Source organism: Nycticebus coucang, chromosome 15 (assembly GCF_027406575.1).
Source record: "Nycticebus coucang isolate mNycCou1 chromosome 15, mNycCou1.pri, whole genome shotgun sequence".
Classification (NCBI taxonomy): Eukaryota; Metazoa; Chordata; class Mammalia; order Primates; family Lorisidae; genus Nycticebus; species Nycticebus coucang.
In genome coordinates, this window is record NC_069794.1 from 47,893,655 (window position 1) to 47,919,947 (window position 26,293).

The following is a 26,293-nucleotide window of genomic DNA, read 5'->3' on the forward strand; positions in this document are numbered from 1 at the left end:
ACCTCTTGAACCCTTCCACCTGAGACAAGTGCCGATTGAGACAGTTGATTCGGACCTTTTGAACTGGGCTAATAGACTGAGGACTTTTCAGGTGGTGCCCTGGGTGTGCGATTGTAGGAAGGTTTGATTCTCCTTTTCCAACTGGGGCCAGAGGTGGGCAGGCGGGGTGACTTAATTGCTGATTTTTCCACACAGCTGAGACTTCAAGCCAGAGTAGAAGTTGCAATAGGATAGAACAGAAACCAGCTGAAAACAAGACAGAACCACTTTGCTCCACCACACCAGACAGGGCCCCAGTTTCTCAGGCACAACACTGTACGGGCCCTCGATAAAACCCCAGGGGAAAAACCAAAGGGAGTAAACCATGGGGCGGAATCAGCGGAAAAACTCTGGTAACATGAATAACCAGAATAGATCAACCCCCCCAAGAAAGATACGGCAGATGTGATTGAAGATCCCATTCATAAACAACTGGCTGAGATGTCAGAAGTCGAATTCAGAATTTGGTTTGCAGAGAAGATTAATAAAATGGAATTAGGAATTCGTGGAGAAATTCAAAAACTGTCTCAAGAATTTAACAAATTTAAAGACAAAACCACCAAAGACTTAGACACACTGAAACAAGAACTTACAGCCCTCAAAGATATGAAAAATACAGTAGAATCCCTCAGTAACAGAATGGAGCAAGCAGAAGAAAGGATTTCTGACATTGAAGATAAAGTCTTCGAACGCTCCCAATCTCTCAAAGAGGAAGAGAAATGGAGAGCAAAAACGGATCACTCACTCAGAGAGCTCTCAGATAATTCGAAAAAACATAACATAAGGGTTATAGGAATTTCGGAGGCTGATGACGTGGCAGCCAAGGGCACAGAGGCCCTTCTACATGAAATTATGAAAGAAAATTTTCCAGACATGCCCAGAGAATCTGAAATTCAGATAGCAGACAGCTTCAGAACCCCAGCACGATTCAACCCCAAAAAGCCATCTCCCAGACATATCATAATTAGCTTCACTAAAGTTAACATGAAAGAGAAGATTCTCAAAGCAGCCCGGCGAAAGAAAACTATAACGTACAAAGGTAAGAATATTAGAATAACTGCAGATCTCTCTGCTGAAACTTTTCAAGCAAGAAGAGGCTGGTCATCAACTTTTAATCTCCTAAAGCAAAAAAACTTTCAACCCAGGATCTTGTATCCAGCTAAACTGAGTTTCATCTATGATGGAGAAATTAAATACTTCAATGACATTCATATGTTGAAAAAATTTGCCATAAGTAAACCAGCTCTTCAGGATGTTCTCAGACCTATCCTCCACAATGACCAACCCAATCCTATACCACAAAAGTAAACTCACTCAGAAACTTCGGATCAAACTCCAACTTCCACACTGGCGAAAGGATTAAAAATGTCCATTGGACCTTTGAAAAACTCGATACCCAAAATTCCACCAGACTTATCCTTACTCTCCATCAATGTGAATGGCTTAAACTGTCCTCTAAAGAGGCATAGGTTAGCTGACTGGATACAAAAACTTAAGCCAGATATTTGTTGCATACAAGAGTCACATCTCAACTTAAAAGACAAATACAGACTCAGGGTGAAAGGATGGTCATCCATATTTCAGGCAAATGGTAATCAGAAAAAAGCAGGTGTTGCAATTTTATTTGCAGATACAGTAGGCTTTAAACCATCAAAAGTAAGGAAGGACAAGAATGGTCACTTCATATTTGTTAAGGGTAATACTCAATATGACGAGATCTCAATTATTAATATCTATGCACCCAACCAGAATGCACCTCAATTTATAAGAGAAACTCTAACAGACATGAGTAACTTGATTTCCTCCAGCTCCATAATCGTTGGAGATTTCAACACTCCCTTGGCAGTGTTGGATCGATCCTCCAGAAAGAAGCTGAGCAAAGAAATCTTAGATTTAAACCTAACCATCCAATATTTAGATTTAGCAGACATCTACAGAACATTTCATCCCAACAAAACTGAATACACATACTTCTCATCAGCCCACGGAACTTACTCCAAAATTGATCACATTTTAGGTCACAAGTCTAACCTCAGTAAATTTAAAGGAATAGAAATTATTCCGTGCATCTTCTCGGACCATCATGGAATAAAACTTGAATTGAGTAACAACAGGAATCTGCATACCCATACAAAAACATGGAAGTTAAATAACCTTATGCTGAATGATAGCTGGGTCAGAGATGAGATTAAGAAAGAAATCACCAATTTTTTGGAACAAAATGACAATGAAGACACAAGCTATCAGAACCTCTGGGACACCGCAAAGGCAGTTCTAAGAGGGAAATTTATAGCACTGCAAGCCTTCCTCAAGAGAACGGAAAGAGAGGAAGTTAACAACTTAATGGGACATCTCACGCAACTGGAAAAGGAAGAACATTCCAACCCCAAACCCAGTAGAAGAAAAGAAATAACCAAAATTAGAGCAGAATTAAATGAAATTGAAAACAAAAGAATAATACAACAGATCAATAAATCAAAAAGCTGGTTTTTTGAAAAGGTCAATAAAATAGATAAACCTCTGGCCAACCTAATCAGGAAAAAAAGAGTAAAATCTCTAATATCATCAATCAGAAACAACAAAGACAAAATAACCACAGACTCATCAGAAATCCAAAAAATCCTTAATGAATATTACAAGAAACTTTATTCTCAGAAATATGAAAATCTGAAGGAAATAGACCGATACTTGGAAGCACGCCACCTTCCAAGACTTAACCAGAATCAAGTGGAAATGTTGAACAGACCCATATCAAGTTCAGAAATAGCATCAACTATACAAAACCTCCCTAAAAAGAAAAGCCCGGGACCAGATGGTTTCACGTCAGAATTCTACGAAACCTTTAAAGAGGAATTAGTACCTATATTACTCAACCTGTTCCAAAATGTAGAAAAAGAAGGAAGACTACCCAACACGTTCTATGAAGCAAATATCACCCTGATCCCCAAACCAGGAAAAGACCCAACAAGAAAAGAAAATTATAGACCAATATCACTAATGAATATAGATGCAAAAATATTCAACAAGATCCTAACAAACAGAATCCAGCAACACATCAAACAAATTATACATCATGACCAAGTTGGTTTTATCCCAGGGTCTCAAGGCTGGTTCAATATACGTAAATCTATAAATGTAATTCAGCACATAAACAAATTAAAAAACAAAGACCATATGATTCTCTCAATTGATGCAGAAAAAGCTTTTGATAATATCCAGCATCCCTTCATGATCAGAACACTCAAGAAAATTGGTCTAGAAGGGACTTTTCTTAAACTGATAGAGGCTATCTACAGCAAACCCACAGCCAATATCATATTGAATGGAGTTAAATTGGAATCATTTCCACTCAGATCAGGAACCAGACAAGGCTGCCCATTGTCTCCATTGCTTTTCAACATTGTAATGGAAGTTTTAGCCACCGCAATTAGGGAAGAAAAGGCGATCAAGGGTATCCATATAGGGTCAGAAGAGATCAAACTCTCGCTCTTCGCAGATGATATGATTGTGTATCTGGAAAACACTAGGGACTCTACTACAAAACTCCTAGAAGTGATCAAGGAATACAGCAGCGTCTCAGGTTACAAAATCAACATTCATAAATCGGTAGCCTTTATATACACCAACAACAGTCAAATTGAAAAAGCAGTTAAGGACTCTATCCCATTCACAGTAGTGCCAAAGAAGATGAAATATTTGGGAATTTACCTAACAAAAGACGTGAAAGATCTCTATAAAGAGAACTATGAAACTCTAAGAAAAGAAATAGCTGAAAATGTTAACAAATGGAAAAACATACCATGCTCATGGCTAGGAAGAATCAACATTATCAAAATGTCCATACTACCCAAAGCAATATATACTTTCAACGCACTCCCTATTAAAGCTCCACTGTCATATTTTAAAGATCTTGAAAAAACATTACTTCGTTTTATATGGAATCAGAAAAAACCTCGAATAGCCAAGACATTACTCAGAAATAAAAACAAAACAGGAGGAATCACACTACCAGACCTCAGACTTTACTACAAATCGATAGTGATCAAAACAGCATGGTATTGGCACAAAAACAGAGAAGTAGATATCTGGAATAGAATAGAGAACCAAGAGATGAATCCAGCTACTTACCGCTATTTGATTTTTGACAAGCCAATTAAAAACATTCAGTGGGGAAAAGATTCCCTATTTAACAAATGGTGCTGGGTGAACTGGCTGGCAACCTGCAGAAGACTGAAATTAGACCCACACCTTTCACCATTAACTAAGATAGACTCTCATTGGATTAAAGATTTAAACTTAAGACATGAAACTATAAAAATACTAGAGGAGAATGCAGGGAAAACCCTTGAAGAAATTGGTCTGGGTGAGTATTTCATGAGGAGAACCCCCCGGGCAATTGAAGCAGCTTCAAAAATACACTACTGGGACTTGATCAAACTAAAAAGCTTCTGCACAGCTAAGAACACAGTAAGCAGAGCAAGCAGACAGCCCTCAGAATGGGAGAAGATATTTGCAGGGTATAACTCTGACAAAGGTTTAATAACCAGAATCCACAGAGAACTCAAACGCATCAGCAAGAAAAAAACAAGGGATCCCATCGCAGGCTGGGCAAGGGATTTGAAGAGAAACTTCTCTGAAGAAGACAGGCGCACGGCCTTCAGACATATGAAAAAATGCTCATCATCTTTAATCATCAGAGAAATGCAAATCAAAACTACTTTGAGATATCATCTAACTCCAATGAGACTAGCCTATATCACAAAATCTCAAGACCAGAGATGTTGGCGTGGATGCGGAGAAAAGGGAACACTTCTGCACTGCTGGTGGGAATGCAAATTAATACATTCCTTTTGGAGGGATATATGGAGAACACTCAGAGATCTAAAAATAGATCTGCCATTCAATCCTGTAATTCCTCTGCTGGGCATATACCCAGAAGACCAAAAATCACAACATAACAAAGATATTTGTACCAGAATGTTTATTGCAGCCCAATTCATAATTGCTAAGTCATGGAAAAAGCCGAAGTGCCCATCGATCCACGAATGGATTAATAAATTGTGGTATATGTATACCATGGAATACTATGCAGCCTTAAAGAAAGATGGAGACTTTACCTCTTTCATGTTTACATGGATGGAGCTGGAACATATTCTTCTTAGTAAAGTATCCCAAGAATGGAAGAAAAAATATCCAATGTACACAGCCCTACTATGAAACTAATTTGGGACTCTCACATGAAAGCTATAACCCAGCTACAACTTAACAATAGGGGGAAGTGGGAAAGGGGGGGGTGGGTAGAGGGAGGGGAATCGGTGGGATCACACCTGTGGTGCATATTACAGGGGTATTTGCGAAACTTGGTAAATGTAGAATATAAATGTTTTGGCACAGTAACTGAGATAACGCCGGAAAGGCTATGTTAACCACTGGGATAAAAATGTGTCAAATGGTTTATGAAGTGAGTGTATGATGCCCCATAATCATATCATTGTATACACTTATGATTTAATAAAAAAATTAAAAATAAAAAATAAAAAATAAAAAAAAAAAAGCATCAATTTGGGGTAAAGGAGGTCAAACCATCATCCTATTTGCTGATGATATGATAATTTATGTAGACAATCCCAATGAATCCACCACAGAGCTCCTGGAAGTGGTAAAGAAATACAGAAATGTCTCATATATAAATCAATATTTACAAATTACTTGTCTTCATATATGACAATAACAGACAAGCTGAGAATCAAATCCAAGATGCAATACTACTCACAGGAGGATGAATGAAAACGAAATACTTTGGAATATACTTAACAAAAGATGTGAAGGGTCTCTATAGAGAGAGGTATGAAACACTGAGAAAAGAAAGAGCGGGGGATGTTATCACATTGGAAGAACTTATAATGTTCACAGCTGGGAAGAATCAACATTGTTAAAATGTCTATCCAACCCAAATCAATCTACATATTTGATGCAATTACCATTAAAATATCCATGTCATACTTTAAGACATTGAACAAATAGTTCTATGTTTCCCATGGAAACCGTTAAAAACCCAAATAGCCAACACAATTCCATGACATAAGAAAAAATATGGAGACATCACATTACCAGACTTCAGATTATAATATAAGTCTATAGTAATCTAAATAGTATGGTATTGGCATAAAAATAGAGACATAGATCTATGGAATAGAGCAGAGAACCTAGATATGAAACCAGCCTCTTATCGCCTTCTGATCTTCAATTAAGTATTGAGCTCTTGATTTGACTCTCAGCTAGTTTTGCACAGAAATGCTACTCATTTGTATTTATTAATTTTGTAACCAGATACTTTAATGAATTTATTTATCAATTCTGTGAGCCTTCTACAGGAGTATATTGTGTTTTCTAGATATATGATCATAACATCGTCTCCACTAGAAGGCTCACAGAATACTATTTAGCCATTGAAAAAAAAATAAAAAAAGAAATTCTGTCATTTTCACCAATATAAATAGCACAGGAAGTCATTACGTTAAGTGAAATAAGCTAAGCAAACCCAGACAAATATCACATGTTCTCACTTACAGGTGGTAGCTGAAAATGTTAATCTCATTGATGTAGAGAGTAGAACGATCATTACCAGAGACTAGAAAGGGGAGCAGGGATGGATAAAGAGAAGTTGGTTAATGGATACAAACATAGAGTTGGAGAGAAGAAATACTTTCTACTGCTCGATAGCACAGTTGTGAAACTGTGGTTAATGATAATGTATTATATATTTCCGAATAGCTGGAAGACTCAGAATGTTCCCAACACAAAGAAATAATAAATGTTCGAGGTGATAGATATCCTAAATAACTCGATGTAATCATTAAACAATGTATACTTGAATAAAACTATTATATGTGCCCCACAAATATGAACAGCTATTGTGTATCAATAAAAAGCCAAAACACAGAAAAAATAGAATAGAAGAAAAATTTGTTCCTGAGACAAGTTGAGAGAGCATTCATTTGCTAAAGTTAGTAGTAGAAAGGGAATGATATAAATAGTTACAATTAGGTATGGATCATTACTTGTTGTAAAAACCCTTTTCATTTCAGGAGGTGCCTGTGGCTCAAAGGAGTAGGGTGTGGGCCCCATATACCAGAGGTGGTGGGTTCAAACCCAGCCCTGGCAAAAATCTGCAAAAAAATAAAAATAAAAAAATAAAATAAACCTTTTCATTTGAATTAAAATACAATAAAATGACTACTCAGAGCAATAAGTAATGAAGAACAAAATAACAAATTGTCAGACTGTATACTGAGGCACAAATAGTAAGGGACTACAAACAGTCTTGTAAAAAATAATTCAGAATCATTAGTTATTAAGTGGCTTATTGAAGGCTCTAGGAAATATTGGAATAAATAAAAGCATTTGTTTGGAGTGGCGCCCATTGCTCAGTGGGTAGGGCGCTGGCCACATACACCGAGGCTGGCAGGTTTGAACCCGGCCCAGTCCTGCGAAAACAATGACAATAGCAACAAAACAAACAAACAAAAAAAAATAGCTGAGCATTGTGGCAGGCACCTGTGGTCCCAGCTACTTGGGAGGTTGAGGCAAGAGATTTACTTAAGCCCAAAAGTCTGAGGTTGCTATGAGCTGTGACACCATGGCACTCTACCAGGGTGACAGCTTGGGACCTTGAGACTCTGTCTCAAAAAAAACAAAGAAAGAAAGAAAAGCATTTGTTTGTGTAATCACAAATATTTCCCTTTTAAAATTTTCTTACCTGTTTTTTTGTTTGGTTGTTTTGAGACAGGGTCATACCCTATCACCCTGGCTAGAATGGAGTATGGTGTCATTGTTGCTCACTTCAGCCTCTACCTCCTGGCCTCAAGTGACCTTCCTGCTTCAGTCTTCCCAGGAGCTGTGACTACAGGCATGCCACCACGCCCAGCTAATTTTTTCTATTTTTTGTAGGGACAGAGTATTCTTTTGCTCACAGTGGTCTCTAACTTCTGGCCATAAGCAATCTTCCTGTCTGGATCACCTCAAATGCTAGGATTAGAAACATGAGTCACCACACCAGACCCAATCACTGATACTTTTTTTTTTTCCCCACTGCCTATGGTCTCTTAACAAGTTGATGTTCTATAAAACACATGCTGTGTAAAATTGATTCAAACACACAGGTTCTAGAATAATTAATTTCTAAGTATAATTATTTAAATTAATAGTGTATTTTGCAGAATATTATTACATTTTCCAACACTCGATGGCTATAAATGTTTGATAATAAAATTTATGACCTTTTAAAGGTGTCTTAATTTTGGTAATTTTAATTAATTGGGGGGTAATATACATTTTATATTTCAAATCTAGGAAGATGCCATGTATCTTTCATTGTCTTACTTTCATTTTTGCCTTGATATCACCAAAACTGTTGATGAACTTTTGAAACTTTTACTGCAGCTTCTATTTTCCTGTTCACAGCTAACGACTCCTGAAACATCAAAAATATCTCTGTCCCCAGAAAATCTTCCATTGGTAATTTTCCATAGTAAATTTCTGAATGATTTCAGTCGTGGAAATAACACCAAAAGTTAACGGAAAGCTTTGACACCAGATGACTTACTCTTGTAAGTAAAAATTTCAGCAAACCCTTTCCTGTTTCCAGCAGGAATATAATTTTCTCCTGACCCTGACTAGGTGTCCTCTTGTCACCTCTGCAAGCCAGGTAGAATCAATAGTGTCAGCTGTATGAAACCTTTTCCTTCTCTCTCAGCCATTTTCACCATTCAGTAAAAATGAGCCAAATCATTTTCTTTTTCCTGTTTTAGAATTGACATAACTATAAAAAAGACAGAGGTGGAAATTTTAAGAAAGAACCATCATTTCCTAAACACATAAGATTTTAGCAAAAGTAAAGTGGTCTGGGACAAATATTTGAACATAGCAGAACATTACTGAAAAAAAAAGTCTAACACAAATATAGTCTTCAAACAGGACAGAAAAAGCTTGAGAAATATCAATAAGACATAAAAAAGTCTGATACCCTGAATTTTCTATTTTATACCTGTAGAGTTTTCTGTAAAAATAAAAGGAAAGATTATTTCTTAGTTCTTGCTCAGCAACCAATGAATTGATTGGTATGAAGTTCTTATAGTTTAGAAAATTCATGCAATCTTTGTGAATTTGTGGCACACTCTTAGGCTTCAAGTAATTCTTTGATTTATTTCTTTAAATATTAATATATCACCATCAAAACATAGTCAATATAGATTATATGTGGTAAAACAGGATAATTTATATCTGTTGTTATTTGTTATTAGTTTCTCAAATTAAATAACATTTTGAGTAAATATGAAATTTGAATGCTGAGGTAGTTATTTGCACAAAAAAAAATGCTATTTGGCTTCACATAAAATATTCCAAAGGAGAAATCTATTTATTGGTGTGATTCTGAGAAAGAGATTTTAATTTTTTTTTATAAAATTAAGATACTAATAGACAGCAAGCACCATAGAAATCTTAGTTGTTGCTATTTTTATTATCTTAAATTAGGCAGAGGCCAAATGCCTGCATGCCAAGTATAACTTTCCTGTTGAGTTTATAGATTTAGGGCAAAGTGAAAAGTCAAGGTCTGCATGCATAAAAGAAACAATTATTTTTATTACCGATTTTCATTACTATAAGCAAGCTTTTTATCTTACACTACTTTCAGATGTATAAAAAAAGTTGTGAAAATAGGGCTGAGAGTTCCCATATACTAAGCACCCAGTTTCTTTTTTTTATTATTATTAAATCATAGCTGTGTACATTGATATGATCAAGGGGCATCATTCACTAGCTTTACAGACCGTTTACTAAGCTTCACATATACCCTTGTAAGATGCACCACTGGTGTAATCCCACCAATCCCCTTCCCTCTACTCACCTCCCCCCTCCCTCCCCTCCCTTTTCCCCTTCCCCCTATTCTTAGGTTGTAACTGGGTTATAGCTTTCATGTGAAAACCCTAAATTAGTTTCATAGTAGGGCTGAGTACATTGGGTACTTTTTCTTCCATTCTTGAGATACTTTACTAAGAAGAATATGTTCCAGCTCCAACCATGTAAACATGAAAGAGGCAAAGTCTCCATCTTTCTTTAAGGCTGCATAACATTCCATGGTTTACATGTACCACAATTTATTAATCCATTCATGGATCGATGGGCACTTGGGCTTCTTCCATGACTTAGCAATTATGAATTGAGCTGCAATAAACATTCTGGTACAAATATCTTTGTTATGATGCGCTTTTTGGTCTTCTGGGTATATGCCCAGTAGAGGGATTACAGGATGGAATGCCAGATCTATTTTTAGATCTCTAAGTGTTCTCCATATATCTTTCCAAAAGGAATGTATTAATTTGCATTCCCACCAGCAGTGCAAAAGTGTTCCCTTTTCTCCACATTCGCGCCAACATCTCTGGTCTTGGGATTTTGTGATATAGGCTAGTCTCACTGGAGTTAGATGGTATCTCAAAGTAGTTTTGATTTGCATTTCTCTGATGATTAAAGATGATGAGCATTTTTTCATATGTCTGAAGGCCACGCGCCTGTCTTCTTCAGAGAAGTTTCTCTTCAAATCCCTTGCCCAGCCTGCGATGGGATCCCTTGTTCTATTCTTGCTAATGCGTTTGAGTTCTCTGTGGATTCTGGTTATTAAACCTTTGTCAGAGACATAACCTGCAAATACCTTCTCTCATTCTGAGGACTGTTTGCTTGCTTTACTTACTGTATTCTTGGCTGTGCAGAAGCTTTTTAGTTTGATCAAGTCCCAGTAGTGTATTTTTGAAGCTGCTTAAATTGCCCGGGGGTCCTCCTCATAAAATACTCACCCAGCCCAATTTCTTCAAGGGTTTTCCCTGCACTCTCTTCTAGTATTTTTATAGTTTCATGTCTTAAGTTCAAATCTTTGATACAGTTAGAGTCTATCTTAGTTAATGGTGAAAGGTGTGAGTTAACTTTCAGTCTTCTACAGGTTGCCAGCCAGTTCACCCAGCACCATTTGTTAAATAGGGAATCTTTTCCCCACTGAATGTTTTTAATTGGCTTGTCAAATATTAAATAATGATAAGTAGCTGGATTCATCTCTTGGTTCTCTATTCTGTTCCAGACATCTACTTCTCTGTTTTTGTGCCAGTACCATGCTGTTTTGATCACTATTGATTTGTAGTATAGTCTGAGGTCTGGTAACGTAATTCCTCCTGCTTTGTTTTTATTTCTGAGTAATGTCTTGGCTATTCGAGGTTTTTTCTGATTCCATATAAAATGAAGTATTGTTTTTTCAAGATCTTTAAAGTATGACAGTGGAGATTTAATAGGGATTGCATTGAAATTGTATATTGCTTTGGGTAGTATAGACATTTTAACAATATAGATTCTTCCCAGCCATGAGCATGGTATGTTTTTCCATTTGTTAATATTTTCAGCTATTTCTTTTCTTAGAGTTTCATAGTTCTCTTTATAAAGATCTTTCACGTTCTTTGTTAGATAAATTCCCAAATATGTCATCTTCTTTGGCACTACTGTGAATGGGATAGAGTCCTTAACTGTTTTTTCAACTTGACTGTTGTTGGTATATATAAAGGCTACCGATTTATGAATGTTGATTTTGTAACCTGAGATGCTGCTGTATTCCTTGATCACTTCTAAAAATTTTGTAGTAGAGTCCCTAGTGTTTTCCAGATATACTATCATATCATCTGCGAAGAGCGAAAGTTTGATCTCTTCTGACCCTATATGAATACCCTTGATCACCTTTTCTTCCCTAATTGCGGTGGCTAAAACTTCCATTACAATGTTGAAAAGCAATGGAGACAATGGGCAGCCTTGTCTGGTTTCTTATCTGAGTGGAAATGATTCCAATTTAACTCCATTCAATATGATATTGGCTGTGGGTTTGCTGTAGATGGCCTCTATCAGTTTAAGAAATGTCCCTTCTATACCGATTTTCTTGAGTGTTCTGATCATGAAGGGAAGCTGGATATTATCAAAAGCTTTTTCTGCATTGATTGAGAGAATCATATGGTCTTTGTTTTTTAATTTGTTTATGTGCTGGATTACATTTATAGATTTACATATATTGAACCAGCCTTGAGATGGTTCAATAAACCTGGGATAAAACTGACTTGGTCATGGTGTATAATTTGTTTGATGTGTTGCTGGATTCTGTTTGTTAGGATCTTGTTGAATATTTTTGCATCTATATTCATTAGTGATATCGGTCTATAATTTTCTTTTCTAGTTGGGTCTTTTCCTGGTTTTGGGATCAGGGTGATGTTTGCTTCATAGAACGTGTTGGGTAGTCTTCCTTCTTTTTCTACCTTTTGGAACAGGTTAAGTAATATAGGTACTAATTCCTCTTTAAAGGTTTGGTAGAATTCAGACGTGAAACCATCTGGTCCCGGGCTTTTCTTTTTAGGGAGGTTTTGTATGGTTGATGCTATTTCTGAACTTGATATGGGCCTGTTCAACATTTCCACTTGTTCTGGCTGAGTCTTGGAAGGTGACGTGCTTCCAAGTATTGGTCAATATCCTTGAGATTTTCATATTTCTGAGAATAAAGTTTCTTGTAATATTCATTAAGGGGTTTTCAAATTTCTGAGGAGTCTGTTGTTATTTCATCTTTGTTGTTTCTGATTGATGAGATTTGAGATTTTACTCTTTTTTCCTGATTAGGTTGGCCAAAAGTTTATCTATTTTATTGACCTTTTTGAAAAACCAGCTTTTTGATTTATTGATCTTTTGTATTATTCTTTTGTTTGCAATTTCATTTACTTCTGCTCTAATTTTGGTTATTTCTTTTCTTCTACTGGGTTTGGGGTTGGAATGTTCTTCCTTTTTCAGTTGCTTGAGATGTCCCATTAAGTTGTTAACTTCGTCTCTTTTCGTTCTCTTGAGGAAGCTTGCAGTGCTATAAATTTCCCTCTTAGAACTGCCTTTGCGGTGTCCCTGAGGTTCTGATAGTTCGTGTCTTCATTGTTGTTTTGTTCCAAAAAATTGACGATTTCTTTCTTAATCTCATGTCTGACCCAGCTATCATTCAGCATAAGGTTATTTAATTTCCATGGTTTTGTATGAGTATGCAGATTCCTGTTGTTACTCAGCTCATGTTTTATTCCATGGTGGTCCGAGAAGATGCATGGAATAATTTCTATTCCTTTAAATTTACTGAGCTTAGACTTGTGACCTAAGATGTGATCGATTTTGGAGTAAGTTCCATGGGATGATGAGATGTATGTGTATTCAGTTTTATTGGGATGAAATGTTCTGTAGATGTCTGCTAAATCCCAATGTTGGATGGTTAAGTTTAAATCTAAGATTTCTCTGCTCAGCTTCTTGTTGGAGGACCGATCCAACACTGCCAGAGGAGTGTTGAAATCTCCGACGATTGTGGAGCTGGAGGAAATCAAGTTGCTCATGTCTGTTAGAGTTTCTCTTATAAATTGAGGTGCATTCTGGTTGGGTGCATAGATATTAATAATTGAGATCTCATCATAGTGAGTATTACCCTTAACAAATATGAAGTGACCATTCTTGTCCTTCCTTACTTTTGTTGGTTTAAAGCCTATTGTATCTGCAAATAAAATTGCAACACCTGCTTTTTTCTGATTACCATTTGCCTGAAATATGGACGACCATCCTTTCACCCTGAGTCTGTATTTGTCTTTTAGGTTATGATGTGACTCTTCTATGCAACAAATATCTGGCCTGAGTTTTTGTATCCAGTCAGCTAACCTATGCCTCTTTAGAGGACAGTTTAAGCCGTTCACATTAATGGAGGATATTGATAAGTGTGGTGAAGTTTTGGGTATTGAATTTTTCAAAAGTCCAGTGGCCATTTTTAATCCTTTTGCCAGTGTGGAAATTGGAGTTTGATCCGAAGTTTCTGAGTGAGTTTACTTTTGTGGTATAGGATTGGATTGGTCATTACGGAGGATAGGTCTGAGAATATCCTGAAGAGCTGGTTTGGTTATGGCAAATTTCTTCAACATATGAATGTCATTAAAGTATTTAATTTCTCCATTATAAATGAAACTCAGTTTAGCTGGATACAAGATCCGGGGTTGAAAGTTATTTTGCTTTAGGAGATTAAAAGTTGATGACCACCCTCTTCCGGCTTGAAAAGTGCCAGCAGAGAGATCTGCAGTCATTCTAATATTCTTCCCTTTGAAGGTAATGGTTTTCTTTCTCCTGGCAGCTTTGAGGATTTTTTCCTTCATATTAACTTTAGCGAAGTTAATTATGATATGCCTGGGGGATGTCTTATTGGGGTTGAGTCATGCTGGGGTTCTGAAGCTGTCCACTATCTGAATTTCAGAATCTCTAGGCATGTCTGGAAAATTCTCTTTCATAATTTCATGCAGAAGTGCCTCTGTGCCCAGCAAGGCCACTTCATCTGTTTCTGGAACCCCTATGTTTTGGATATTGGCCTTCTTCGAATTATCCCAGAGCTCTCGGAGAGAGTGATCCGTTTTTGCTCTCCATTTCTCTTCCTCTTTGAGAGTTTGGGAGCATTCAAAGGTTTTATCTTCGATGTCAGAAATCCTTTCTTCTGCTTGCTCCATTCTGTTGCTGAGGGATTCTACTGTATTTTTCATATCTTTGAAGGCTGCAAATTCTTGCTTCAGTGTGTCTAAGTCTTTGGTGGTTTTGTCTTTAAATTCGTTAAATTCTTGCGACAGCTTTTGAATTTCTCCTCGAATTCCTAATTCCACTTTGTTAATCTTGTCTGCAATCCAAATTCTGAATTCAATTTCTGAAATCTCAGCCAGTTGTTTATGAATGGGATCTTCTATTGCATGTGCCATATCTTTCCTTGGGGGGGTTTATCTATTCTGGTTATTCATGTTACCAGAGTTTTTCCGCTGATTCCGCCCCATGGTTGTTTTACTCCCTCTGATTTTTTTTCTCCTGGAGCTTTGTCGAGGGCCTGTACAGTGTTGTGGCCTGAGAAACTGGGGCCCTGTCTGGTGTGGTGGGGCTAAGTGGTTCTGTCTTGTTTTCAGCTGGTTTCTGTTCCACCCTAGTGAAACAGATACTTTGGATTGAAGTCTCAGCTGTGGAGAAATGTCAGCAATTAAGTCACCCCGCCCCCCACCGGCAAACAATTGGAGAAGAAAAATCATACCTTCACCGTGCACCCAGGGCACCACCTGATTTGTCCTCAGGTGATTGGTTCAGTTCAAAAAGGTCCAAATCAATTGTCTCAGTCTGCACCTGTCTCAGGTGAGAGAGTTTAAGAGGTCTCTGGGAACTGGATCACAGGGGTCTGGTGACTACTTTGGTGTGGCTTGCTCCAGTGCTGTGTGGAGTCAGGAGAAGCCACCCAGCCTATAAATCAGTCTGGGCAGGTTGCTGCCTCCTTCCCCACCTTGCACCACTTCACATCCAGTCAGTGATAGCCCTGCAGTTGGCTGACCCATTTGCCTGTAGTGAATCAGTACTCCAAGAGTTTGTACCTGCCTGAATCACAAAGAATTCTGCCAGGCCGCTGCGCTCTGCCTCTGTCCAGCAGGAGGAGGTGAGGCCTGACAACCTCGGGCACTTGATGAAGGTTGAGGGGTTTTCACTCAGGTCTAGTCTCGCCCCTGATTAATGTTACTGACAGAACAGAACAGAACAACTCTGCAGTTCTCCTGCAGAAGAGAAGCTGAATTGAGCTCCAAATCAGCTTGTCTTTGCTCCTGTATTGTCTATAGGCTGAAAATCCCCTGAGGGCCAGGTGCGTCTTAGGTTTGGTAAAGGGGACCTCTGGGTCAGCCCCACCCTGGGAGTTTCCCTGGTTTGCAAGCTGGAGTTGCCTCAGGCAAACTCAGAGTCTCTGGTTGCCCACGGAGACAGGGGGTGTGGCTTCAGAATATTTGGTAGTGAGCCGTATTGCTAGCAAAAGAGGGCTGCTGCTTTATGGTTCAGGCAACGGCTGCTCCGGTGTAGTTCCCCTCCGGCCAACCGTCCTCTCTCCGCTCCCGTACCCCAGAGTCTGCACCGACTGGCTGCAGCCCAGCACTGTCTACACCCCTTGAACAATCGCCCAAGAGTCCGGACCCCTGGGGGACAGGCCTCCAGACCTTGGAGCGACAGAAGAGGGGAGTGCAGTGAGTGCTGGGAGCCTGGGGTTTGCGGGCAGAGAACACACAGAGCTTTACACAGTTTTATGCCTGGCTGTATTGTCACCAAAAGACAGCTGTCGCACTGTGCCTCAGGGAACTGAACTCTGGTGCAGTCCCGTCTCTGCCGACCGACCGGGACTGGCCTCCAGACCCCAGTGTGAGCGAAGGGGAGTGCTGGGAGCTCAGAATTGCAGGTAGAGACTATATACAGTTTATACAGTTTTATGACTGGCAGGAGGACACCGTGGCACCGAGATAGGTCCAGTTTTTAGGTGGTCTGTCCCATGGAGTGTAGTGGGAGGACCTTTGAACTCTGCCCTGTTGTTCGTGGGGCACTCTGAGCCATTCCCATGGGGGAGGGGACTCCTGTACCTTTTGTTTTTGTACCTTTTGTTTGTGTCCTTGTGGTCACAGCTCGCCTCAGCCGGGTTGACGTGCGTTCTTCAACCTTCTCTCTTAGTGCAGCTCAAATCCACCAGGTTACTTGCTGAATTTCTGTCCTTTAACTCTCCTTCTGGACGGGAGCCTCTGTGGAAAGCTGGCTTCAGTCAGCCATCTTGTCTCCTCCCCTAAGCACCCAGTTTCTTCTGTTATTAACATCTTACAGTTAGTATGATATACCAGTCTTACAAAATGTACCATTATCACTCCCCTCCACCATGAATGAGTTTCTGTTGCTTTGCATTCTCAACTGATGAGCATATTGGTACTGATGAGCATATGAACTACAGCCATCTCCATAGTTCAATAGTGTTATCTCATTGGTGGATCTTAGTAAAGTCATTTATTTTCAGTTTTCTTAGCATTTTAGTGTTTTAATAATGGCCATGCAACTTTTAAGCACTTTCTATGCAGGAGCTGAAACTAGAAGTCCACATAGAGGCTCTTTTGATGACTTCTGCTTGAAGCAACCTGGGCAGGATTTTCTTGTGGTCAGAATTTCATAATTATCCTCCTAGAGTTCAGATGTGTAGAGAGTCACCCATACATTTCTGTCCAGCAAATCTTCAATTACAGGACTTACCTGACACTTGTGCTGGTAGCTCTGAATGAGTTGCTGCTGATTTTATCAATAAAATATTTATTTATTTATTTATTTATTTATTTTTACATACACATATGTTTATTAGGTTTCCATTTTTTTTGCCTTCACGAAATTTAAAAGGCTTAAAATTTAGTAAGGGTTGGCCTTTATTTATTGAAGCCACACAAACGTATGCCATCATTATCAAACTTAAAGGGATTTTGTCTACAATCCTCTTAGAACTGCTTCTGAATTCTCTCTTTATCAGGCTTTATTTAACCTGTCTCTCCCTCCCCAGTCCTACCTTCTTTCAACAAATGCATAGCAGGTCAATATTGTTTTATCTCCCCCTGAGCTTTTTACATCCTCATAGTTAATATTTTTGATAAAGAACTCTAAAAATACTTCCCAAGCTAGTATCATACAATGTGTGCACAAATATGTGTGTATATTTGTATATTTCTCAAATAAATTATAATTCAGATTAGCTGGCATGTAACTTAGTGAGACACACTTCATGGATAGTCAATTATCATTTTATCAAAAAGCAAAATTCCAGATGTGGCTCCTACAAATATTTTAGCTACTTAAACTCTGATCAAGATGAGAAATCTTGCTAATTATTTTAACAATGGTCATAGTTTTTATTGGTGAAATTAATGCTTTATTAATTAGCATTAAAACAATAGGAAGAGTTCTCATTGGCAAAATTAAAAGTATTTGATTTATGAGGATTGGTTAAAATATTTTATACACCACATATGGAACAATACCTGTTACCTATATCTTAAACAAGGTTATCTAAGGCTTAATCATTAAATGATCTCAAGCTGAACTATTGGTATCTATGGATAATAAACCTCAGCAAACTTTACTTGCAAGTCAAATGTTATAAAACACATTTTGTAAACTTTTTTTTTTGGTGCTTGTTTATATGTAATGATTTATTGCATAAATGTTTGTGATGATTCCAGAATTTTATCTATAGATTTTGTTAGAAACTCTTAGCAAAGTGGAGGAGATAACTATATCGCCAAATGGCTATAATTATTTACAAAAAGTAACTAACAACTCTGAACAACCTGGTTAACTAAGGCTAATAGGTGATAATTTCTGAAATTTATATTCAGTGCAGCACCTGAATATTGTGTATTCATTCTACAATATCGATTTTGAAAAAAGAAACCCAGAAGTCAGTAATAATTTTTCATGTTTATAGGAACTGGAAACATTGTTATTTCTCTGTAATGTGAAATTATACATGTTTTTTAGGTCACAATAGTGTTAAAATGCTTTTGGTCAGACCAAATGACTTATTTAATGATATTTCTTTTATATTCTGCTAAATAAAGTATTTGTTTTGTGTTATTATTTAGTGAATACTGGAATTTGTCAACAGCAGTGTGCAATGTTACACTAAATTTATTCTAACTACTCTCAGTGGGATTTTTCTTGCATATAATCTAAATTTTTATTTTACACAATTTCTCTCCTAAAATACTACTTATTAAAATTGCATGTGCCATACACTACAGAGAAATATCTCCCTTTTCATTTCTAGAACTAAATCTTATAAACAATCTATATTTCAATACTTATGAATATTTCAATAGTTACACAACCTCTTCAAAAATATTTTCTAGTTTTCATGTGCATATCGAATAAGACTTTATCTTAAAAACAAATAATCACTCATATGTTTCCATGATATCCAAGGTAATTGAGGATAAATAGGAAAATGAAGCTAATGACTTTAATGATTTTAGCATCAGAGAGAATTCTATTGTTATGAAAAATAAGTAGTGGAGCAAATCTAACTAGCAAATATATAGGACACTATCCACCTAAAAGTATAGTGGATCTCAATGCTTTTATGTTGTGATTATTTTTGGCTGACAAGAAAATTTATATCCTGCCTTCAGAAAACCATGTACAAAGCAATTGTTCAAATTTTCTATAACTCAATTAAGCAAGATCCTTATGTCCAGCATTGTTTTAATTCAGTAGAAATTTTTACCAATTTACTGTTTTTAGAATAAAATAGTGCTGGAAATTATATGGCTTTCAGTTAATAAGTCTGTGTAAATGCAAAGTAAACCAATGATTTTCAATCTCTGAATATTTATTGGTATTTTCAAGTATTGAAAGTGTTAAAGTGCAATAGATTTTCAGGCACTAGGCTTAAAACGTTCAACTGCCATACATACGACATTATCAACACACTAGAGACTCCCTTGTGCCCATCTCAACCACTGCAAGGGTCTCACTTCCATAATTTCTAACACAAAAAACATGCTTACGTGTGTTTTAGATTTATGTTAATGGAAATTTGTGGCCTATGTTCTTTTGTATATGTCTTGTTTCCTACAAAATTATATCTGAGGCTCATCATAGTGTAATAGTTCATTTTCAATGTTGTACAATATTTTGTTATATTGATATACAAAGTTCTTGTAGTTAAGTACTTGCACTCATCCTAGAAAAAGTGGCACATACCTCATTGCTAAATATCACTATAGTCATCTTCAAAGTATTCCACTTGGGAAGCTATGCACTGATGTCAGTTCCTAGTTCACTCTTCCAAGCAATTTTGGAACTCTTTCTCTGGAATGGCCATTAGAGCTGTCATTATATTAACTTTGATATCCTGAATGTCATCAAAATGTCTCCCATTCAATATTTTCTTTGTCTTCAGGCAAAGAAAAAGTTATTAGGAACTAGATCAGGTAGGTAGAGAGGGTATTCTAATACAGTTATTTGTTTACTAGCTAAAAACTCTCTTGCAGATAGTGCTGTGTGAGCTGGAATGTGGTAGTGATGAAAAAGCCATGAGTTGATGGCCAAAGTTTTTAGTTAAGATTTTCCTGTTACTCTATCAATGTTTCCTTGATCTGCTGTGCTTCTCATAGTCAGCCGAAGATTTTTACACAGAATTCAATCAATTTTTGCGATGTTTCCATTAGTTATGCACATTACTGGCCACCCTAACCTCTCTTCATTACTAATGCTTTCTCTCCTTTCAGAAAAACATTTAATTCATCTGCACCCTGCTATTTTTGACATGGTATAAGCCTCATAAACTTACACTAATGTCCCTGGTTTTACGTCCACTCTTGCCAGATTTAATGTTTTTTCATTGCTCTAATTCAAGCTCTTACATTCTCGCAATTGCACACAAAAACACACAGCTACAATAATTACCTCCTCTCAGCAAGATACCTCCACACATTGACACAAACACAACTGTGAGACACTGATAGTCCAAGGTTTTGAAATGTTACCAAGTTATTTGTACACTGCTGCCCATATAAGTAGTTGGTGGCAAGTTTGTGAAGTTAATTATTAGACTCATATTTTATTTAGAAGTTCAATTTTTGAAGAACATTTGAATTTTTAATTTTTGACTATTACAAATTGTGATGCAATGTATTTATGGTGAAAATGTCTATGCATAAAACCACATGCTTTGAATGTGTGCATGTGAAAAAAGAAAAGCTGAAACAGTTTTCCTCTACTCTCATAGCGTACAATCAACACAGAAGACTTCTGTGACCAAGTGTGTGGGAGTTTCTTTCCACCAGCAAGTAGGCAATTAATTCTGCAGTGGAAACCACCTTGTTGTTCTCCAATCAAATTTCCACAATATCCACCTAAAGGTATCATCAGATCCTATAGATTGAAGGCTCAGTCCCATAGGACTGCTCCCCACTTTTGATGTCAATTACTGGGCCAAGTTGTTTTACCTGTTTCAGATTAATCAGCCATAAGTATGTTTCCTTTAGGTCTTCTTTAGGTTCAATTAATTTACTAGACTGTCTTACAGAACTCAGGGAAACACCTACTTACATTTACTGGTCTACTATAAAGAATATGATAGAGGACACAGATGAAGAGATACATAGAGGAAGGCATGGGAGAGGGGCATGTGGCTTCCATGTCCTTCCAGATTTACCACCCACCAGGAATCTCCACATGATCAGCCATTGCAGAAGCTCTCCATGCTCTACTTTCTTGGGCCTTTTATAAAGACTTTAGTGAATACACGTGATCAAAGCATGACCAATCATGTGGACATGTGGTTGGATAAAAAGAGTAGAACTTAATAATGATAGACTAAGTTAGATGACCAAGTAAGCAAGGCCTATAGGTTCAGCGTGGTCTTGCCCTCTCTGTGCTGTATTTCTTTCTCCAGGGTGTAAGGCAGGATGTGAAATGGGAGTCCTGTGATCCACAATCAGAAAAGGTTAATCAGAGAATTTCCTAAATCCAGCCCCAAGACAGAAAGGTGAAGGAAGATTCCCACATCGGAGAGAAAAAGAAGCAGGAGAAAGTAAAGGAAGAGAAGGTCAGAGCAAAAGTTTTTATAGTTACTGCTACACATCTTAGTTTTCTATAAATTGGTAACAGGCTGACAATCCACCACCCCCCAAAAAAGAAAATGAAATGATAAAATACTTCAAGAGATATTTCATAAGAGGATAACCAAGTGACTACTAACCAGGAGATAGTTCCTATTTTATTAGGATCAGAGAAATGCAAATTAATTATTCAAGGTCATACCATTAGCATTAGAAGACTAAGATTAAAAATGATGAAGGTACTAAATAATGTCAATAATATAAAAATTATTATAGTGGGTATAAATTGAAACACAATTTGTAAAATCATCTGGTGTATCTGTGAAGCTCAATAAACACATACCATTTAAACTCTTAGGAATAATTCAAGCAAAAGGGAGTGAACATTCACTAATACAAGATACACAACAAAAATATATAACTGTATTAACTGTAATAATTTCAAACTGAAACGATCTCAAACGCATTCGAATAGTAAAATGCATGTAGTATTTTTTTAAATGGAAAAGTATACAGCTACGAAAATGAAGGAATATTACTACCTGCAACCATGAAGATGAATCTCACAGATTGAGAATTATAGTAAAAGAAAAGAATGAGAATAAGATACATATTACATGATACCATTTATATAAATTATAATATAAAAATGGGCAACAATTATGATATGTTAGAAAATGAGGGTTTATCTTAGGTAGAATACTATTGATTGGGGCAGTGCTCTGGGGAACTAACTGAATCATTGATAACATTGTATCATATCATCCACATAATTCACAAAACTGTATTAAAAAATATACCAGTAGAAATAAAAAAAATTGGTACATGAAGAAAAACTTTCCAAGTCACTAAAAGAGAAATGGGTATACTTTACCCCAGGATCCATTGAACAACTCTGAACTCAAATATCAAAAACATGGCACAGAGAGAAAGTAAAAACTGGAGTTGAGAACAGAGGAAACATTTAATAGCCCATATAAAGAAAATTTTCAGCGCATAGCACTGCTTCCCTGTCTTACCCAGAGACAAACATAAGCATCTCCATTCTCCTATTTTTAAATTGTTCATAGAAAATATTCTTAAGGACGTTCCTGATTTGTGTTTAATGCATGTGAATAGGAACAAAAAGTATTAAAAATCTTTTGTTAGAAAAAAAGATTCATGTTAGGAAAATGAAAATTATAATTAAAATAGATTTGGTAAAACATACATTTGAAGAACCGAGGTGGTTAATACATATAACCATATCAATTACATATCAATTTAAAAGATTTGCTTGTGTCCTATGTTTATTGTTTGATACAGTTTATTTGTCAAATTAACTTAATTTAAATTACAAATTTTAGGGACATTTATGTTGTATAAGAACAAAAAGTCTAAAAAATTATTCCAATTTCTTTAGTATTAAAAATATTCAAAGAATCAAAAAGAAGAAAATGGACATTTTGTTCTAGGAGTTTACTGCCCAAGTCAATGATACAAATAAGTGCTGAGTTGAAGTACTGCTTAAATTTTTACTATCTACAAATACAGGAGAAATGTTGTTGTAGTCTAGAAAATACCATTACAAAAAATTGCAAATAGCTTAATTTAATAGTGATCATTTTCTTAATAGTCCTTTGAAGCAACTGATTGGGTCTCTTTCACATTATTTTACCATATTCTAGATATCACCACCCTCATGTACTCTAACTTTCTGTCTGCCTTTTTTTTTTTTTTTTTGAGGGGAACAGAGTCTCACTATACTGCCCTCAGTAAAGTAGTGTAGTGCTGCAGCAACTACAGGCGCCCACCACGACGCCTGGCTATTTTTGTTGTTGTTGTTGTAGTTGTCATTGTTGTTTGGCAGGCCATGACCCTATTTGAACTCGCCAGGCCCAGTGTATGTGGATGGCGCTCTAGCCACTGAGCTACAGGCACTGAGCCTGTCTTGTTTTTCTTTAATCTCCACGTTAACTTGAACACAAAATAGCACAATTCTTAATATTATAAAAATTTCTATTTTACATTAAAACCCACAAAAGACACAATATTTATAACCATCTCAGACACGTGTATTACTGTTTGTTCCATTTTAGCAACACTTCAACATCTCTGCCTTTCTCCTCACTGATTATTTTCCAAATGCACATAGCCCAGATTCATCTCTTTTCTCAATCTCAATGAATTTTTTCATTTGATTATATGGAACATGATATCTCTGCCCCAGTCCTTACTCCTGACTTCATAAACACGAGCTTTTGAAATTGATTGCCCAGAACAATAAAAAACAAAAAAGATTCCTGCTTTTTCAAAAAAGCAAAAATGTCTTGTAAATGTTAAAACACACATAAACACAACCATACATACATACACAGACACACAGACACCTCTCTCTCTCCTTCACTCTCTGTCTATCCACATACACATTTCTCAAAATAAAGAGCCACCTAATCAACAGAATGACTTTTACTTTCATAAACAATCATTACATTTACAGCAATCAATTAAAATTTTTTTTCAGGGCAGCACCTGTGGCTCAGTGAGTAGGGCACCGGACCCACATACCGAGGGTGGCGAGTTCAAACCCAGTCCCGGCCAAACTGCAACAAAAAAATAGCCGGGCGTTGTGGCGGGCCCCTGTAGTCCCAGCTGCTCGGGAGGCTGAAGCAAGAGAATCACGTAAGCCCAAGAGCTGGAGGTTGCTGTGAGCCGTGTGACACCACGGGCAGTACTACCGAGGGCAGTAAAGTGAGAATCTGTCTCTACAAAAAAAAAAAAGATTTTTTTTCAGTTATTGTAAAACATATACAAAAGATAAGAAGTCAAAATGTATTTGTGGAATAATCTCTATACTACATGTAGCTATCTCTCTTCTCATGTGATAAAAACAGGTGCATCATTACTTTCAGTAAATAGACTTAATTTTAGCTCTGGTAGTGTGTGTTTAAACAGATCATTTATATACCTTCCAATCAGAACATTTTGGTATGCAACAAATTAATGGCTAACTTCTTGCAACACCATTTGCAAAAATGCTTCTTTATTTTTATTTTATTTTTTATGAATGTTACAGTAGGTAAATTTTATTTTTATTTTTATTTTTTTTATTAAATCATAGCTGTGAACATTAGTATGATCATGGGGCACCATACACTTGGTTCATAGACCGTTTGACACATTGTCATCACACTAGTTAACATAGCTTTCCTGGCATTTTCTTAGTTATTTTGCTAAGACCTTTACATTCCACATTTACTAAGATTCACATATACCCTTGTAAGATGCACTGCAGGTGTAATCCTATTAATCCCCCTCCCTCCAACTACCTCCCCCCTCCCTCCCCTCCCTTTCCCCCTTCTCCCTATTCTTAGGTTGTAATTGGGTTATAGCTTTCATGTGAAGGTCCTACATTAGTTTCATAATAAGGGTGAGTACATTGGATACTTTTTCTTCCATTCTTGAGACACTTTACTAAGAAGAATATGTTCCAGCTCCATCCAAGTAAACATGAAAGAGGTAAAGTCTCCAGCTTTCTTTAAGGCTGCATAATATTCGATGGTGTACATATACCACAACATATGAAGGAATGTGTCTAGGTTTGAAATTTAAAGGGTGAGGCACCAGGATTCATGTGTTTAATCAGAATGCTATGGTGTCTCACCATTGGGACTGTTTAGTTTTTGTTTTTCTTAATATTAATGTAGTTGATAATTAAGTTACCTATAGCATAACTATTTAGATATGTTAAATAGAAGCATACTGGTAAGGTCATTTTGAATGATGCTTGCTGATATTCGCAGATGATATGATTGTATATCTTGAAAACACCAGGGATTCTACTACAAAACTCTTAGAAAGTGATCAAGGAATACAGCAGTGTCTCAGGTTACAAAATCAACATTCATAAATCAGTAGCCTTTAAATATACCAACAATAGCCAAGTTGTAAAAACAATTAAGGACTCTAGCCCATTCACAGTAGTGCCAAAGAAGATGAAATACTTGGAAGTTTATCTAGCAAAGGACGTGAAAGATCTATATAAAGTCAACTATGAAACTCTGAGAAAAGAAATAGCTGAGAATGTTAACAAATGGAAAAATATACCATGCTCATGGTTGGGAAGAATCAACGTTGTTAAAATGTCCATACTACCCAAAGCAATATATAATTTCAATGCAATCCCCATTAAAGCTCCACTGTCATACTTTAAAGATCTTGAAAAAACAATACTTCATTTTATATGGAATCAGAAAAAACCTCGAATAGCCAAGACATTACTCAAAAATAAAAACAAAGCAGGAGGAATCATGCTACCAGACCTCAGACTATACTACAAATCAATAGTGATCAAAACAGCATGGTACTGGCACAAAAACAGAGAAGTAGATGTCTGGAACAGAATAGAGAACCAAGAGATGAATCCAGCTAATTATTGTTATTTAATCTTTGACAAGCCAATTAAAAACATTCAGTGGGGAAAAGATTCCCTATTTAACAAATGGTGCTGGGTGAACTGGCTAGCAACCTGTAGAAGACTGAAACTGGACCCACACCTCTCACCATTAACCAAAAATGCTTCTTTAAAGTTCTTTTTTAGGTAATATTCTTAAACATCTCACAAGGTTATAGTATATATCCTTATCCATCCCATTTTTATCTATTTATTAAAATATTGCAGACATATTACATACATATTGTATTCCAGCCAATCCTTCATTTTGTAGCAACATCATATCACATATGAATGGTATATTTTTTCATTG